At 37.7% G+C, this 17,346-nt stretch overlaps 1 protein-coding gene and 1 long non-coding RNA gene across 13 annotated transcripts in view; both read right to left on the bottom strand.

The window, feature by feature from the left end:
• The window catches only part of LOC127494164 (stonustoxin subunit beta-like), a 231,044-nt gene that overhangs the window by 80,940 nt on the left and 132,758 nt on the right, over positions 1–17,346 (bottom strand). The window contains exons 1-2 of one of the 12 annotated variants that reach the window (XR_007924826.1): positions 2,079–2,379; positions 1,172–1,238 (exon numbers count right to left, since the gene is read on the bottom strand). The exons of 8 other annotated variants lie outside the window; for them this stretch is intronic. The gene's annotated coding sequence lies outside the window, so the exon portion shown is untranslated. Of the gene's footprint in view, positions 1–1,171; positions 1,256–2,078; positions 2,380–17,346 lie in introns of those variants that run through there. 3 more of the 12 variants (XR_007924824.1, XR_007924825.1, XR_007924827.1) reach the window with 3 other exon arrangements.
• LOC127494429 (uncharacterized) lies at positions 9,100–10,368 on the bottom strand. The gene is made up of 3 exons (XR_007924868.1): positions 10,029–10,368; positions 9,661–9,816; positions 9,100–9,463 (listed from the first exon to the last, which is right to left on the bottom strand). It is a non-coding gene; the product is annotated as an uncharacterized LOC127494429 (long non-coding RNA).

The raw sequence follows: 17,346 nt of genomic DNA, 5'->3' as shown, positions 1-17,346 counted from the left end.
GGTCTCTTCCATGATCTCGACACCTCAGTGTGGAGATCGGGAAAAAATGGTTGCGCCCGACGTGGAGGTAGAGCAGACCTTGATGGTAAGAAGCGTTCATCAAGTTTACTTCCAGTTCTCTGCTCTTGCTTCTCGGCTGGCCAATCGATATTGAGCTTGGCAACAGCACGAGTAAGCACCTCCATGAGCTCCTCGCTCGCGGGAGAGTGAAGTGGCGAGTCTTCAGTCTCTCCCGTTGTCACGCTAACAACGTCCAGCTCCTCAGAACTAGACGCTATTAACGTGATTGTGTCGACCGGAGCGGAAGAAACCGCAACGCGTGCTTCCTGCCTCCGAATCGACACACCGGATGCAGCAGGTGAGGGCAGAGATAAGGCTGGGCCCGTCTCTAACTCCGCTGCTACATCCATTTGCGAACCCCAGGACATGAGACGCCGTCCTGCCTCAGCAGAAGCGTGGCCCGAGCCCTGGGGCGCGCAAACCGAGCCACTCTCCTCAAAGAGGGCTCGGCGGGAGCGCAGCGTCCTCATAGGAAACTGTTCACGATGCACACAGGCAGCCCCCTCGAGAGCTGCCTGGGCATGCTGCGCTCCCAAACAGACAACACAAACATTGTGTGTATCCCCACCCGTAATAAAACGAGGGCAGGGATGAACACACTTTTTAAACTGCTGCTGTTCACTCGCCATAATACCAACTTCTTTGAATAAATGATGGTAGACAGACAACAATAAATAAGACAGACAAGATACACGTAGTGCTTGCTGAAGACACAGAAGCTGAATGAGAGTGTTTTCGGGCTGGCTTTATAGTTCCTGGTCAGTGACGTCACCCGCCTATGACGTTCCGTCTCCTGATTGGACAGATTTCATACGTGCTTCATGATGACATCACGCAGAGGCGTTCCCATAGCGACTACGCAGCGCGAGTTCCCTTGAAAGGGAACAACCCAAATATAAATGTTTGATTGAAGATCAAACTGTTTCTCCCAGAAAACAAAGCAGATCATTGTGAGAAACACAGACAGTAACGTCAGCATCAATGCTTTACTGTAGCAGGAGCTTTACATCTCCACAGGGATTCAGGGACGGAGAAAGAGTTTTCAAATAATGATTCGCACAAGCTTTATGGAAGGAGGATTTTCAGATCAGATGAAGGTTTTATTTCTTACCTCTTATCTGGGTGTTCATTGAGAGACTCTGGAAATGATCCTCTCTGGGTTCTTTTGTCTTCAGTCTCTGAAATATGTTTTAGCCTAGGATTATAGGAATCTTTTAGGATTCTCAAAATTTGTCTTAGACGACCAAATTGTGGCCAAAATCGCACAGTGTGCACCCGGCTTATGTTTTTTAGTTCATTATTGTCATGTAAACGTATCCTTTGTTTGAGTTGTTCTTTGTCCATTCTCATTTGTTTAGTTGGTTGATATTCCAGCACTCTACTGTGCACCTCCATGTTTATTTTTTATTTTTTTTACTTACTCATGCCAGCTCGGAGAGTCTACTGTTGTGAGTGGTGAGCAATTTGTTGTTTGTGCTATGGATATTTCAGAAAAAAGCTTGCTTCTCTTCAAATATATTCAGTTTAACAGCTGTGTAACTGCTCACATTTTTTTTGACGCTTAAATTGTGTTCTAAATTATGAATTGGTAAAATGCCTTTGCAAAACTGTCTGAATCTACGTGCATTGGTTTGGACTTAGAATTTGCATATGGTTTGTCTTAAAGCATTATAAAAATACCACATAGACATAAACAACATTAAAAACTTGATTTTCACCACAGAGGACTTTAAGTGCTGCAACCAACTATGACAGAAGTTTAAAGTTTAAAAGTTTGCAATTCTCTGTTCAGTCTTGCTCAAAGTCAGACAGAAGCTGTACACTCAGGTTAGCATGGGCAAATGATGTTGAGTTAGCAACTTTTAAAATACAAATTTAAATTTTTTTTACATTTTACAAATTTTTCTACAAATTTTTACTAATTGATCCTGACAGATGTGTTTCTGTGAGGAATCTTTGATCCAGTATGTAATTCTCTCTTAAATAAGTTTATTTCATATTCATATCTGTTCTCTTACCTGTTGTCCTCTTCAGTGTTTCCTCATCAGCTGATGTAGAACCAGAAAGCTTGTGTTTGACGTCTATTTCTTTTAAAATATAGTAGGAAAATGAGAAGACTTAAATCAGAACTACAAATGGTGTTACCGTCTGTTAAGCCACATCAAGATTATCGATTGTATCATTCAGTATATTCAAGAGTGGGGAAAATGTCTGTTTCCATTATTTTCTCTCCTCGGTCTGTTTTACCTTCACTTTCAGATCACACAGTGTGTGTGTTTGTCTCTACTGCACCTAACCGCGAGATCATCCTCCCCTGAGCTGAAACAGAGCCGTGCAGTCGAACACTTTCTGCTTCCTGTAGTCACGCTCGTGAACTTCATCACAGATGAAGTGATACAGATATGAGTGACAGGTGCACTAACATCAAAGTCTAAACCAGGGGTTCTCAACTGATTAGGGCTGGAGATAAACTCTGCAGGAAAGAGGATCTTGAGGACCAGAGCTGACAAACCCTGCTTTAGAATTTGCTGTTCTCCTCCTGAGCATCAGAAATGCATATATCTGTTATAACTGCTTAATTTGTTGTAACAAATTAAAGAAACTATCATTTATACATCGCCTTTTTTACTGGTAATACTTTCTGCAACCTCTTATTTGCCTAAATAGATAAACTATACATGAAACTTGTTCTCCACGTCATGTTGAAGAAAATGTTGAATGACTTAGGGCTAAAGAAAATTAAGGTGAGATCACGAGAAAACAAGGAAGAAAGAAAAAATGTGCATGAGCTCTTGGGCTGTAGTGTCCAAGTAAAACAGCATGCCTTTAATATTCAAAACATGTTTAATTTAACTTCACTTCAACACTACCGTTACATATATGTTACACACACACACACACACATATATATATATATAAACATGAAATAATTATTACACACTATTGTCACTTAAAATAAGTTACCTAATTACAAGCAATATCCAATACTGTAACACTTTACAATAACAGTACATGAATAATCATGTACTAATAGCTGAATTAATAGTTTCTTCAACATGAACTCATGATTAATGAAGATATGAACTAATCATGAACTAATAAAGAGCTATCATTAACTATGACAGGAGTCATAAGGATTCATGCATGAAAACAGCAGCCTTAACTACATGTTAATACATGTTTGATAATTAATACACATTTAGGGTAAACTAAATCAAACAGCCTCGATAAGAAGGAATAAGAAATATTCTGACTTTGAAATCAATTTAAACAATTTATTATTGTCATAATTTCAACAACTGACATCAGCAGCTTCGTTGTAAACATTACTGAAAGGCACAGGATTAGTTTGTCATTATTTTCACTGATCCTCCTTATCAAACATATAAAATACTAAATCCTCTAATAATTTTTCTTAAAAGGTCTTAATCTGTTTTGTGATATTCTTGTCCATTAAACTAAACCTACTGTGACTTACAACAGTTCCTGAGGAATCGGTTCCCAAAAAAATAACCAAACAGGAACATGCACTAAGGTCAGGGAACGTTTGCTGGGATCAGATTCAGTGTTCACTCTCTATCCAGACGCAGGACTTGATGATACTGTGCCTCCATTCTCTGACTATTTGAAACCACACAACTGTACTTTACAGGGCTGAATACTAGTTTCAGTTTCAGTTTCAGTTTAATTTATTTATATAACACATTCAATAACGACAGAGTCGACCAAAGTGCTGCACAGAGAAATAAAAGTATGCTATCAGCAATAAAATAAAACAATCACAAAGAGTATACAACACTAAATTCACACAAAAAACTGAATACAGTAGTTACTCCAGTCCATAAGCCTTTTTAAAAAGATGTGTCTTAAGTAAAGATTTAAAAACCTGTACTGAAGGGGCTTATCTCAAGCTAAAAGGCAAGTTATTCCACAACTGGGGCGCTGCCACCGAAAATGCACGATCCCCCTTAAACTTTAAGCGTGTTTTGGGTACTGACAGCAACAGTGTGTTTGACCTTAAAGGCCTATTGGTCTGATGGTAGGAGAAAAAATCCGATAAGTAGTTTGGAGCCAAGCCATTCAGGGACTTATACACAAACAATAATACCTTGAACTGGATTCTATACTCAATGGGGAGCCAGTGCAAACTAGCCAAAACAGGCGAAATATGTTCCCTCTTTCTTATCCCTGTTAAAAATCTGGCCGCAGCATTTTGGACCAGCTGCAGGTGAGACAAACACAATTGAGTGACCCCCAAATAGAGTGAGTTGCAGTAATCCAGTCTTGATGAAATGAATGCGTGGATAATGGTTTCTAAGTCCCTGAATGAAAGAAAAGGTTTAATTTTGGCAATCATCCTGAGCTGGAAAAATGCTGATTTGACAACTGAGTTTATTTGTTTGTCAAACTTAAGTGCTGGGTCAAAAATAACTCCCAAATTTCTTGCATAGGTACCTACAGTATTAGTTATAGGACCCAAAGTTTTTGAGAGGATATTGGCTGAATCCAGATGTCCAAAAACTAACACTTCAGTCTTTGAATCATTTAACTGAAGAAAGTTTTCTTCCATCCAACTTTTAACTTCACTCAAACACTCAAATAATGACTGGGGAGATGTATTTTCAACAGGCTTAACTGGAAGATAAAGCTGTACATCATCTGCGTAACAGTGATATGAAATCTGATGCTTGCGAAAAATATTGGTTAATGGAAGGAGATAGAGGGAAAACAAAACAGGGCCTAAGACAGAGCCCTGTGGAACACCGCATGTAAACGCAGCAGAGGAGGAAGTGAAGTTTTCAATTAGTTGTACTAGTATGATGTGTGAATGAATACTAGAATGATGTGCCCCCTCAAGTAAAGTCATGACAAAATTATGCATTAACAAGCCATTAGTTGATGCTACTATATGGTTAGTTAATAATGAATTAAGTACAAACCCGATTCCAAAAAAGTTGGGACACTGTACAAATTGTGAATAAAAAAGGAATGCAATGATGTGGAAGTTTCAAATTTCAATATTTTATTCAGAATACAACATAGATGACATATCAAATGTTTAAACTGAGAAAATGTATCATTTTAAGGGAAAAATAAGTTGATTTTAAATTTCATGGCATCAACACATCTCAAAAAAGTTGGGACAAGGCCATGTTTATCACTGTGTGGCGTCCCCTCTTCTTTTTATAACAGTCTGCAAACGTCTGGGGACTGAGGAGACAAGCTGCTCAAGTTTAGGAATAGGAATGTTGTCCCATTCTTGTCTAATACAGGCTTCTAGTTGCTCAACTGTCTTAGGTCTTCTTTGTCGCATCTTCCTCTTTATGATGTGCCAAATGTTTTCTATGGGTGAAAGATCTGGACTGCAGGCTGGCCATTTCAGTACCCGGATCCTTCTTCTACGCAGCCATGATGTTGTAATTGATGCAGTATGTGGTCTGGCATTGTCATGTTGGAAAATGCAAGGTCTTCCCTGAAAGAGACGACGTCTGGATGGAAGCATATGTTGTTCTAGAACTTGGATATACCTTTCAGCATTGATGGTGCCTTTCCAGATGTGTAAGCTGCCCATGCCACACGCACTCATGCAACCCCATACCATCAGAGATGCAGGCTTCTGAACTGAGAGCTGATAACAACTTGGGTCGTCCTTGTCCTCTTTAGTCCGGATGACATGGCATCCCAGTTTTCCAAAAAGAACTTCAAATTTTGATTCGTCTGACCACAGAACAGTTTTCCACTTTGCCACAGTCCATTTTAAATGAGCCTTGGCCCAGAGAAAACGCCTGCGCTTCTGGATCATGTTTAGATATGGCTTCTTTTTTGACCTATAGAGTTTTAGCCGGCAACGGCGAATGGCACGGTGGATTGTGTTCACCGACAATGTTTTCTGGAAGTATTCCTGAGCCCATGTTGTGATTTCCATTACAGTAGCATTCCTGTATGTGATGCAGTGCGTCTAAGGGCCCGAAGATCACGGGCATCCAGTATGGTTTTCCGGCTTTGACCCTTATGCACAGAGATTGTTCCAGATTCTCTGAATCTTTGGATGATATTATGCACTGTAGATGATGATAACTTCAAACTCTTTGCAATTTTTCTCTGAGAAACTCCTTTCTGATATTGCTCCACTATTTTTCGCCGCAGCATTGGGGGAATTGGTGATCCTCTGCCCATCTTGACTTCTGAGAGACACTGCCACTCTGAGAGGCTCTTTTTATACCCAATCATGTTGCCAATTGACCTAATAAGTTGCAAATTGGTCCTCCAGCTGTTCCTTATATGTACATTTAACTTTTCCGGCCTCTTATTGCTACCTGTCCCAACTTTTTTGGAATGTGTAGCTCTCATGAAATCCAAAATGAGCCAATATTTGGCATGACATTTCAAAATATCTCACTTTCAACATTTGATATGTTATCTATATTCTATTGTGAATAAAATATAAGTTTATGAGATTTGTAAATTATTGCATTCCTTTTTTATTCACAATTTGTACAGTGTCCCAACTTTTTTGGAATCCGGTTTGTATGATGTGCCTCCTCAAATAAAGTCATGACACAATGATGCACTTACAAATCATTAACTAATATATGAATAAACACTATCCTGCCATAAACACCATCCTTATTCCTTTACAATCCTGGTACAAAAAACAAAGAGACAAATATCTGTATTTCTTTTATTTTTATTTATATAATTAAACGTATATGGACTTAAAGGTGCCCTAGAATCTCTATTTCACAAGATGTAATATAAGTCTCTGGTGTCCCCAGCATGTGTCTGTGAAGTTTCAGCTCAAAATACCCCATAGGTTTTTTATTATACCATGCCTGTTTTGGGGTGGGATTAAAAATGCTCACCTTTAAATGCTCGCCCCCAGCAGCTTCTGAAATTAGTGAGGGTATTTCTCGTCCTTTTCTATAGCCTATGATGATTACCGTGTCAGTCGTCGCAATTTCGAGAGTGAATCCTGCATTTAAAGCGGATGGGACTATGTATTAAAGCATGTATGTAGCTTGTAGAGCTTGGAAAACAAAAGTTTTATCCAAATTCGGAAATGATTTGCCGCTCTGGAGGAGGAGACAACAAAACCGTGTCAGTGGAAAATGAGTTTCTGAGCATTAAAATAAACATGTATTGATGTGGAAATCTAGTCATTTCACCATAGATGCATATAATTTAAAGTCTATTCTAAGCACGTAAAAAAACACAACCCTCGCATTTAGATAATCAAGGAGACATGGATAGCACTCGTCTCTTGGAAGAAGTGGAAAAACAAATGTTCTTTATGACCTGCAGGATTTCTCTATAAAGATTTTAAAGCGAAAGAAAAGAAGAGATTTGGCTGATTTCATCTATTTTAAGTTTTAATTTAAAATGTTTTTGATTTTAACGTATAGCCTTTACTTAGGCCTAAATGTTTTGCAACTTAATTGAGCAATGTAATATATAAATCTAAAGTATTACTTTATATAAATATAAAGATGAATTGAATAAAAATTGATTTAAATGTAATGCATTTACACTGACATATGAAAGAGTGTAGCTTATGCACAGTGAATCGCAGTGCTGACAAGCCATGTTCAGTAACAAATTTGAGTTGAAATAAAATCAGTCGGATCAGTTGCGTACTGCAAACACAGCATGTGAAAGCTCAATCCTGCTGCTGCTGCTGCAACACATACATACTGCAACGCACCGCAAACGCACCGCAAACACACTGCAAACACAGCATGTGTGAAATGAATGTATGTGTGAAACAGGGCAGGGCAGTGGCATTTTAACTTTAAAAGATCTCTAGCGGTGCGGGTTATTGTTGTTTACATTCACTGTGAGATTATGACAGTCTTATTTAATCTTGAACTGAATATCATTAAAAGAATTAGTAACAGTTTATAATAACTGCACACTATGAAGCATTAGTTAAGCATTAGTAAATAATTATTTCATCATTTATAAAGCATTAATAGACATGACTAAGCAGGTTATGAATCTCTAAATGCTTTGTTCTCAATTTATAAACATATCTATAATGTGTTTAATAATTGTATTTTCATACTTTATTAATGATCATTTTATCATTTCTAAATTAAGTATTACATTATTTACAAACCAGTTATTTAGGAGTTGTCAGTGGTTCATAAGATCATTTAAGAAGTGTAAGTAAATGATTAATAAACTATTTAAACATACATTTATATCTTATTATATAAAGTTACTCTGCATTTATACATCTTATTCAGCAATGTTTACACTTTACATAAATTTATTTTTTTATCAGATTGCGAAGGCTTAGTTTCATTTTACTGCACAGTTATGTTTTCTGGAGGAGTAGAGAAATTTCTATTTTCTGTGACATTGCAGAGGTTTATTTTTTATTTTATTTCAAGTTTTTATATCAAATTTATATTAAGTTTTGCTTGAAAAGAAATATTTTTATCTTCTGTATCCTTTAAATCTCCTTTATAAAAGCTTTACGAGTTCTCACTTTAGATGAGCTCATAAAAATAGTTAACTGACAACAACTAAATGTTTTATAACTACCTGAATTAATCATGAATTACAGTAGGAATATGTGTTAAAACATTTTAGTAGCTATTACTATGTGTAAATAATAAGATGCATAAATGTACATTATTTAAATAAAAGATTTGAGGATGCACATTATCCGCTGGTTTCACAGACCAGGCTTAAGCTAGTCCCAGACTAAAATGCATGTTTGAGCTGTTTTAACTGAAAGCAACTTGTACTGACAGATCTTAAAATATGTGCCATTGTTTTGTCTCAAGATGATCACCAGTAATGTGTTTTTTCTAGGGTAGTTTATAAAAGCTGCTTAAATGCCCTAATTGAACTAAGGCCTAATCCTGGCTCAATCTAAGCCCCGTCTGTGAAACCGGGCCAATACCAGCAAGCAGATGCGACCAGAATATGAACCCAATAAGCTAAAGTGCATAAGCGCATTCCCATAAAGAACATACACACAAAAAAATGAGTGTGTATGTCCTTGAATATATACTCACACAAACACACACAAACATTTTTATTTATTTATTTAATGTAACACTTTAATTATTTGGGCGATGCACTGATGTTGTTGTTATGCAGTTTTAAAAATACAACATATGAACATGTTTGAATGTAGGAAAAAGTCTACTTTGGTGCAAAAATACAACATAAGGGCTCCTATATTGCTGTTTTTCATCACTCATTTTGCAAGCCAAATCTCTCTTTGAAAATTGTCTGAGACATTCTGAGACAAGTTGACCAAACCTCTAGGAAAAATCAGTGTTTTTTGCAATATGTGAAATATTAAATTCTGAATGCCAAGAGAGTCTAACATATAACTACATTTTTACGTGAAGTCTTTCCATGGATTCAGTCCTGCGAAGTCCTCCACCTGTGAGAGACAAGTTATAGATAAGTAAAAAATTAAAAAAAGGTATTTCTTTGACATGCACAAGAAGTAAAAGTAACTAAATATCAAGAATCACAAATTGCATAATGATAAAAAATATCAGACATACTTTAAAAAAAAAAAAAAAGCAGTGATTTAACATCTGAACAGGATTACGCATTTGAAAACATAAATCATACCTTCTGCTCCTTCACCACTAGTTTCACCTTCTTTTTTTCCACCATCCGTTCTTATCACAAAGATAAGAACAGATCCATGTGTGATATTATAACACTTAAGCGTTTTCTTATCATCCAGTTGTTCAGTTCCAAAAATCACCCTTATGCGATCTATGGCTGACAAAAGAAAAACATCGACAACATACTGAATGGAACAGACACTTGAATATCAATATAATTTAATACAAATATCACTGAAACAAGAAATTCTGTTTATGAACAGATTATTGCTATAAAGTTACTCTGCAGTTTAAATCTTGTCCTAAAATGCCAACAGAAAAAAAATGCACGATTTGTTTTATCTCTGGGTAAATTAATATTTAGCCTACCAGGTGTTTCAGGATCCACACGTTTGAATTTCTCCTTCACTTCTTTGACGGTGATTTGATCAAACTCTTCTGATGAATTCGCCACATCTAACACTGTGTCTCTCTTGTCATTAAACCTGATGAAGAGTTGAAACTCCATTCTGAGTCTCTTTTATCAGAGAATTATCATGAACAGAGAAGAAACAGGAATCGTTAGATCGATGTGAGCTGTAATTCGTTTGTTTAGACCTGACGAATGAACCTTAACCTGTTAAGCTTCACGAGGATGTTGATGCACTGAAGCTACTGTTGCAGTCAAAGCGATTGTGCGGTTTCATTTTCACTCCTGTGATTAGAGAAACTGAGCTTTTTACAAGAAAGAAAATCAAGGAAACTATTCATCTAAAACTGTGTTGATAAAAACACACACATGGTGTGAACTCAAGTGTAGTACCACATCCTGTAAAGATGACGTGTGTTTCGTTATGGGTGTGGATGAACATGGGTCTAGGGGACAGAAGAATTGTTTTAACTGCCAAAAATGAAGACAGTTAGGAAATAAATGTCTAGCAAGGTAGAAATCTGATAAAATGTACAATAAAAAAATGTGTGTGTTGCTAAAGCCATTGACACAAACAGGAAATGTATTGATGCAAGTGAAAAAGGTGATAGATACAAGTAACACAGCGACTGACACACACAGGTAATATGTTAACACAAGTAGAAGCAACATGTGCAACCCTCAGAAGATCAAAAGAGACACATACTGAACATATACTGAGAGAAGTCAAGTCATCTTCATTTATATAGCGCTTTTCACAACACAGACTGTCTCAAAGCAGCTTCACAGTGACAAGAGGAACATTAATGGACAGAGATTGTTCGGCTTTACAGCAGCTCAAGTTATTATCGAGATAAAGTAGGTTTTTGGTTGAATCACTTCTGTTGTAAAAATCATTCATTTTTAACTTAGGAGCCGCTTAAACGACACCTTTCCTACGGAAAAAAGAAGACTTTTAATGCGTTCTTGTCATTCATTTACGTGTTTAATCTATAGGTTTGTGTGTTTGAGTGTGTATGTGCGCAGACGCTTAGTCTTTTTTACAAAGTGACATTGCCAATTTACTTGTCTGACCCAAATAACACAGAAAAACTAGTCACCTCCGCAGATCTATGCGAACTGGAATAATTTTGATAACGTTTTATCTAAACACAGGGAAAGGAAAGGGAAATTCCCAGGGGATAGTTTAGTTGACACTTCAAGTCTAGATGCAGGTCCTTCATCTCATCTGGATACGGCCTGGATCTGCCAGACTACGGTAAACCTCGGGAGAGACTAATATTAGATTAAATGTTATGGGTGTATCAGTACACGTATTCGTACCGAACCGTTTCGGTACAGGACTTCCAGTATGGTACACGTGTGTACTGAATGCATTACATTGCAACTTTAAGGTCTCTTTTAAAATAAGCTCTGTGTTTTGTTACTTTCGATAACAAACAAAGTGTCATCTTTCAAGTCCGATCCATTTTATCATGAAATTCAAACAGAAAATGCCGTTTTGACGCTCTTTAATGTGGCGGGACAGATCTCTGAGGCGCCTCAGTTCAAGCAGCAGGAGGAAACGCGATCATGTCTTCCTCGTTAATACTAGTTAAAGAATAAACATGAATGAACATTCAAACGTATGTTGAAAGATACAGTACAACTTACTGAAACATAATATCTTGTGTTTCAAATGTGGAAAGACATTAATAAAACAGCTTTTAAACAATGTCACACAGCATTTACCTCAGAAAAGCCATTCAGTGTCCACAGCTTGTTAGTTTCCAGGAGAGATTAACTTTATCGCTAAATTTATGTACTATATTTGCCTATATATTCATTTTATTTTACTTAGCCTTTTAGTGATGATGTATTGATTATGTGTAATAAATCTGCCACTGTGTATAGCCTAAATGATTGTATTTCAACAACGAATTGGCATAAAAACATACATTTATAATTAGATTTAGAAGTTAATGCAGACACTGCCTTATGTGCAGCCTTGATTGAATACAATTTGTTATTTGAGTGTTGATTTTATATATATATATATATATATATATATATATATATATATACAGCAATTGAATTTAGACTAATAGTTTGGGCTCTGTTGTTAACCCAAGTAATGTTTAAGTAAGGGCTCCCTATATAGTTTACAGCATTAGCAGACATAAATTTTTTATAAAAGTATCAGTATTTTTTATTTATATATTATATATTTCTATGTTTTATATAATATTTGAGAAGAAGGTCTGTTTAGCCTTGCCTAGTTCCACATTGAAAGCATGAAGGATATCTTTATAGATGTTATAGTGGATTTCAAGTTGTCTTGCGCTCAGCTTTTCTGATTGTCTTTTCATACTTTGCTTTTGTTGAGTTTCTCCAAGGTGTTTTGTGTCTGCCACTCTTCTTCCTGACTTTCACTGGAGCAAAATCATCAATTACACTCTTAACTTTTGAGTTAATCAAGGAGAAAATCAACAGAGTCCACAGATATGTTTGGTGTTAAAGATACAGCCTTCATAAACAGTACACTAGTGTTCTCATTTAAGACACTTAAATGTATGAATATAAAGTTTCCTTGAAATAAAAACAACTGAGCATACTCATGTTGAATTATTAAAGATGATGATCATGTCTAGTAAACAAGATTCAAAGTCATGGAAATATTAATCCGATCATACATGTCAGAGCAAAAGCCACTGCTGTTTGAACAGCTGAAAACAAATGATCTGTTGTTTCAATTTGAGATTCACAATCAATCCAGTTATTATGATCAATATTAAATCTACGTCTGCTGTGCTGGAGTGTGACACAGATGAAGACCAACAATCATACTTTCGAATCTTCCCCGTTTGACCGACTTGAAGCTGAAAACTGACATTCAGAGAGAGAGAGATGCAGTAAAGGAGCTGCTCACTCACTCATGGCCTGATTACTCTAGGCTCCTCCCACTCGTCCTCCTCCACCAATCAGAACGCTGGAAGACTCATTGATCACAGCTGCACTGGAGTACAGGAGCTTTGAAAAGCTCTTGTGGTGAATCAGTGTCTGTCTGACGCTCGCTCAGATCTCTCTCTATCTCTCTCGTTTTCCTCCCTGCGGTATGGTAATATAATGTTTCCTCCTTTCAGCTCCAGTCTCTTCTGGGCTGTTTGTTCTTTTGGCTTTTTATCAGTTTGGGCCTCTATGTTGGGCTCATTATGGGGGAAACTTTTGACAAAACCATTTTCAGTCTCATTGTCCAGCTAACAATCTACACGAAGAAAAGTTTGGCCTCAGACTATTTAAAACCAGAAGAAAAGAAGTGGATATTTTTCAGCATTGATGATGTTGCAGTAAAAGATGGTTGTGTTGGTCAGTGAATCCTGAAAACAGACGCTGTATGGCGGTTTCCACACTTCATGAAGCAGCACAGCCGCTTTCAGCTGTGATGATAAGAAGAAGAAAGGTTTCTTGAGCAGCAAATCAGCATCTTAGCAGGATTTCTGAAGGATCAGTGTTTGTTTGAAATGAACTCAAGATATAATATTCATACAATAAAACACAGATCGCATCTGTAAATCTAGAATAAAAGATCCATAAAAAGGAGGAAATATCAGTCTTGATTCCAGCAGGAGTGTCTGTAAAAACAGAGTCCAGTTCTGAACAACTCCATTTGAGCACTTTGAGCAAAGCAGATGTGGTAGAAATACATCATGTGCAGATAAAAAAACATGAATAACAAATACTTATTTCTGAACACTTACAAAATAAGTGCAAAAATTCCCAATCTTCTGATCAGATGTGTGGAACAAGAAGCCATGAATGAAATGACAAAAGCAGCTGATAGCAAACAGGTAAATTCTGCTTTGGTAAATGAATGATCTGTTAATTTCTACAGCACATGCCCAGAAAGAGTCCCAGTGCACACAGCGATCCACGACACTCGCTGAGGAAACACCAGCGCCACCTAGAAATCAAACACTTGATGCTTCCTTACAGTCATTTCTGAATCACTGCAGGTTTATATTTCCCCATACAGAAACACAGAACGAGGCTCGTGTTTGATCGCCATCAAGAAACCGCTCAAAAGCAGTTTCAATAGTAGCGCTCGCTCTTGCCTTTGTGATGGAATACTAGACTTGTTTGGACCACAATTGTTCAGTGGATCATTTGTTTGAGAATTTAATACAAGTTTCAAACTGCAGTGACAGAAATCTCTCAGTAACTGATGTGTGTGTTGGTGAAATGTGCTTTTCCAGCAGCCAGACAGTCTTTACTGACAGAAGAGTCAACAGCGTTCACGCACGGCTTTCGTCTCGCTTCAGAAAAACACTTCAATCACGTTTGATGTTGTTTCTTAGACTGCACACTCCGTGACCCACCAGATGAGAAATACATTTCATAGATTGATATATCATGTCTTCTGCATTTAAAATATACACATTGTGCACAATGAGGCTCAACACTATAGCAAACACGACTGACTGGTCAATGCGGTCAAGAGTCTCAACACTAGTGTTACAGGTTCAACATTCACTTTATTGATGATCATCAGGTTACAGAAACAGCAGCTGTTGAGAGAAACTCACACACTTGAGAAAGTTCAGCACTAGATGTGTTACCTGGACGCGTGTTCCGGTCCAGATTTACTTTTATTTACAAAGGCCACCTCCAGTCCTTTCCTCTGGCCGTACGTGTAGACACATGAAACTGGATGTTCCATCTTTATCTTTAAGTTCAGCACTAGATGTGTTACTGGACGAGTGCTCTAGTCCAGCCTGGCCTAAAATAAAGGTAACTTCCATGGCCTTCCTCTGGCTTTAATTGTACAGAGCTGAAACTGGATGCTCCATCGTTGATTTTGTTCTTCTCGCCTCCCTCTCAGCCTCACCCACCAGGACAGCCACTGCTGCTCGGGCTGCCTCCTCTCTGGCCTGCCTTTTGCTGGAGGCGCTCATGAGGAGGAAGGTGCGCTGCCCCATCTTCACTCGGTAGCTAAACCTGAAAGACAGAGACTGTGAGGAGAGACTGACAGGTGTGTGACACGTGATCTACATGACAGTGAGGACACAATGAGGTGAGATCAGAGGTGTGTGTGGTTTAGCCTAATTTTCATACTGCTGGAAAAAGTGTCCAGGTAAACACAGTTGAGATTCAGAAGAGACGACTGCGTTTAAATGAAGAGTGAATCTGCTAAAATATTGTTCAGCAGCTTTAAGCTTTCTTGAATCAGATATCGTTTGACCTTCAGGGGTCCGAATCGGTGAATCCTCCTCAAGTTGTCTCAAAGGCCATTGGTGAATCTCTGGCTCCTCATGAGGCCTTTTCCTGAACGTCCTTCATTTATGAAGGTCACTTCCAGGCATTTCCTCTGGCCATAGGTGAAGCGAGCAGAAACTGTGTGGTCCATATCTTGTCTGAGGAGGGCAAATACATTCCTGCATTTCACCCTGTGGAGCTTCATCAGGGGAGGTTGAACGTTGGCAGTGGGGGTCTTATGTTCCTGAAAGCATAAAATAAGAAGGGCTTTTTCATAAATCTTATGTTCAGTTACTCAGTGGAAAATCAATGATACCTGTCATGTTTCACAGCACTTAAAAATGCAGGATGAGTTTCACACTGAAGTTCAACACTTGGAGTTAGACGTGAGGGAACATCTACTGTCAAAAGGTGTATAATGCAGTAATCTCTGACCCAAACACAGATTAAAAGGAGGAAATATGGATCTTGAGATCCACACAGAGTCCATTTGAGCAAAACATTAAAGGACACAAAAACCCCACACAAGACTGAGAAATCTGAACAAATCTAGATAGACGTGATACTGATGAACAACATGTAAGAAAAGCTTCAACTTTATTCTGCAATCAAACACTTTCTGTCCTACAGACTGTAGAGTTTGGGATCATGTGATGACGGAGCCGACGGACACAAGAATCACACCAGAGATGAGAAACAAGAACCAAGATGAGGTTTATTTACAAGCTGCTGCAAAAATCAGCAAAGAAAGTGTTAAAGGAGTTTAATAAAATAAAAGGTTAAACAGTAAAACCAATTAAAAACAAGCTTTTCTAAAACTGACAAATACAAAATCTTCAATAAAAACGAGTTAAGTCAAATACAAATGGATAAAAAGTAACTTCCTTAAATAGTTAAAATAAAAATGTTAAGCCCACATAAGTTATAAAAACATGGTATTTAAAAAAAAAAAAAAAAAAAAAAAAAGTGCAAAATAAGATTTAATACATATAATATTTACAATATGGGATGGGGTGGATGGACAAGTTAAAAAAGAAAAGCTGCCTCCTCTCTGGCCTGCCTTTTGCTGGAGGCGCTCATGAGGAGGAAGGTGCTCTTCTTCAGCTCCTCGCCGCAGCCCTCCGGGAACATCTCCTGGCCAATCCTGACCCGTGCTGTGAATCTAACAGAGAAAGATGAGGGAGAGGGAGAGAGACGTCAGACACAGCAGATCCTCCAAAAAAAAAAAAAAAAAAAAATTCTTAATTAGATGAAATAAAATGTTGAGCAGTGACATCAGTCAAGAGTTAGAGAAACTTGTTCATGCTTTCATCTCCAGCAGGGTGGATTATTGTAATGACTCCTCACTGGCCTTCCCAACAACACCATAAGACATCTGCAGCCCGTCCAGAACACTTGCCTGGCCGAGTTGTGTGGTATTTGACAACATTTCCTCATAACTTGATCAACTCTGCTGAAGGTCCTTGTTAAATGTTCACGCTCTTCTTTGACTTCACACTCGACATGATCTCTGCGCTCTCTAATATCACTAACTGCAAGTTAATCCATAACTAATCGTGATTGGATGGTCATTTTGCTGTACGAGGATCTTGGCTACTTTTGATCAGATTATTGCATGACAGAAGACTACTACTCGCTCTATGATCACCCATCCATAAAGACATTAGTACAAAAAACATTTTTGTTCATCTGTTCTTAGTTGTCAATTCATGATACTTTCTCATCTCAATTCTATCAGAAGCCTTCGAATCACGACACTTTTAGGCTGAAACTCAGAACAATGAAACTGATTCTGTTCACATCTACTGAAGTGATCAAGTCAATTTTACAGTTGTGAACTCTGTTATGAGACCTCAAGAAACAGCTGGAAAGGAGTTTCTATAGTATCTTTGTGATGAAACACATGAACAGATGAAATAAATCAGGGTTTCTCTTCAGTTTCTAACCCGTATCAGAGCCTCAGCAGCTGTATTTGATGCTTCTTTCTGCACATTATGACATTCAGAAGAAATATTCTGATTCTTACCGCTTCTCCAGCTCTTCAGA

The sequence above is a fragment of the Ctenopharyngodon idella genome, chromosome 2 (assembly GCF_019924925.1).
Source record: "Ctenopharyngodon idella isolate HZGC_01 chromosome 2, HZGC01, whole genome shotgun sequence".
NCBI classification, from domain to species: domain Eukaryota; kingdom Metazoa; phylum Chordata; class Actinopteri; order Cypriniformes; family Xenocyprididae; genus Ctenopharyngodon; species Ctenopharyngodon idella.
Note: the sequence above shows the minus strand (reverse complement) of the source record. Positions and strands in the feature narration are given on the sequence as shown.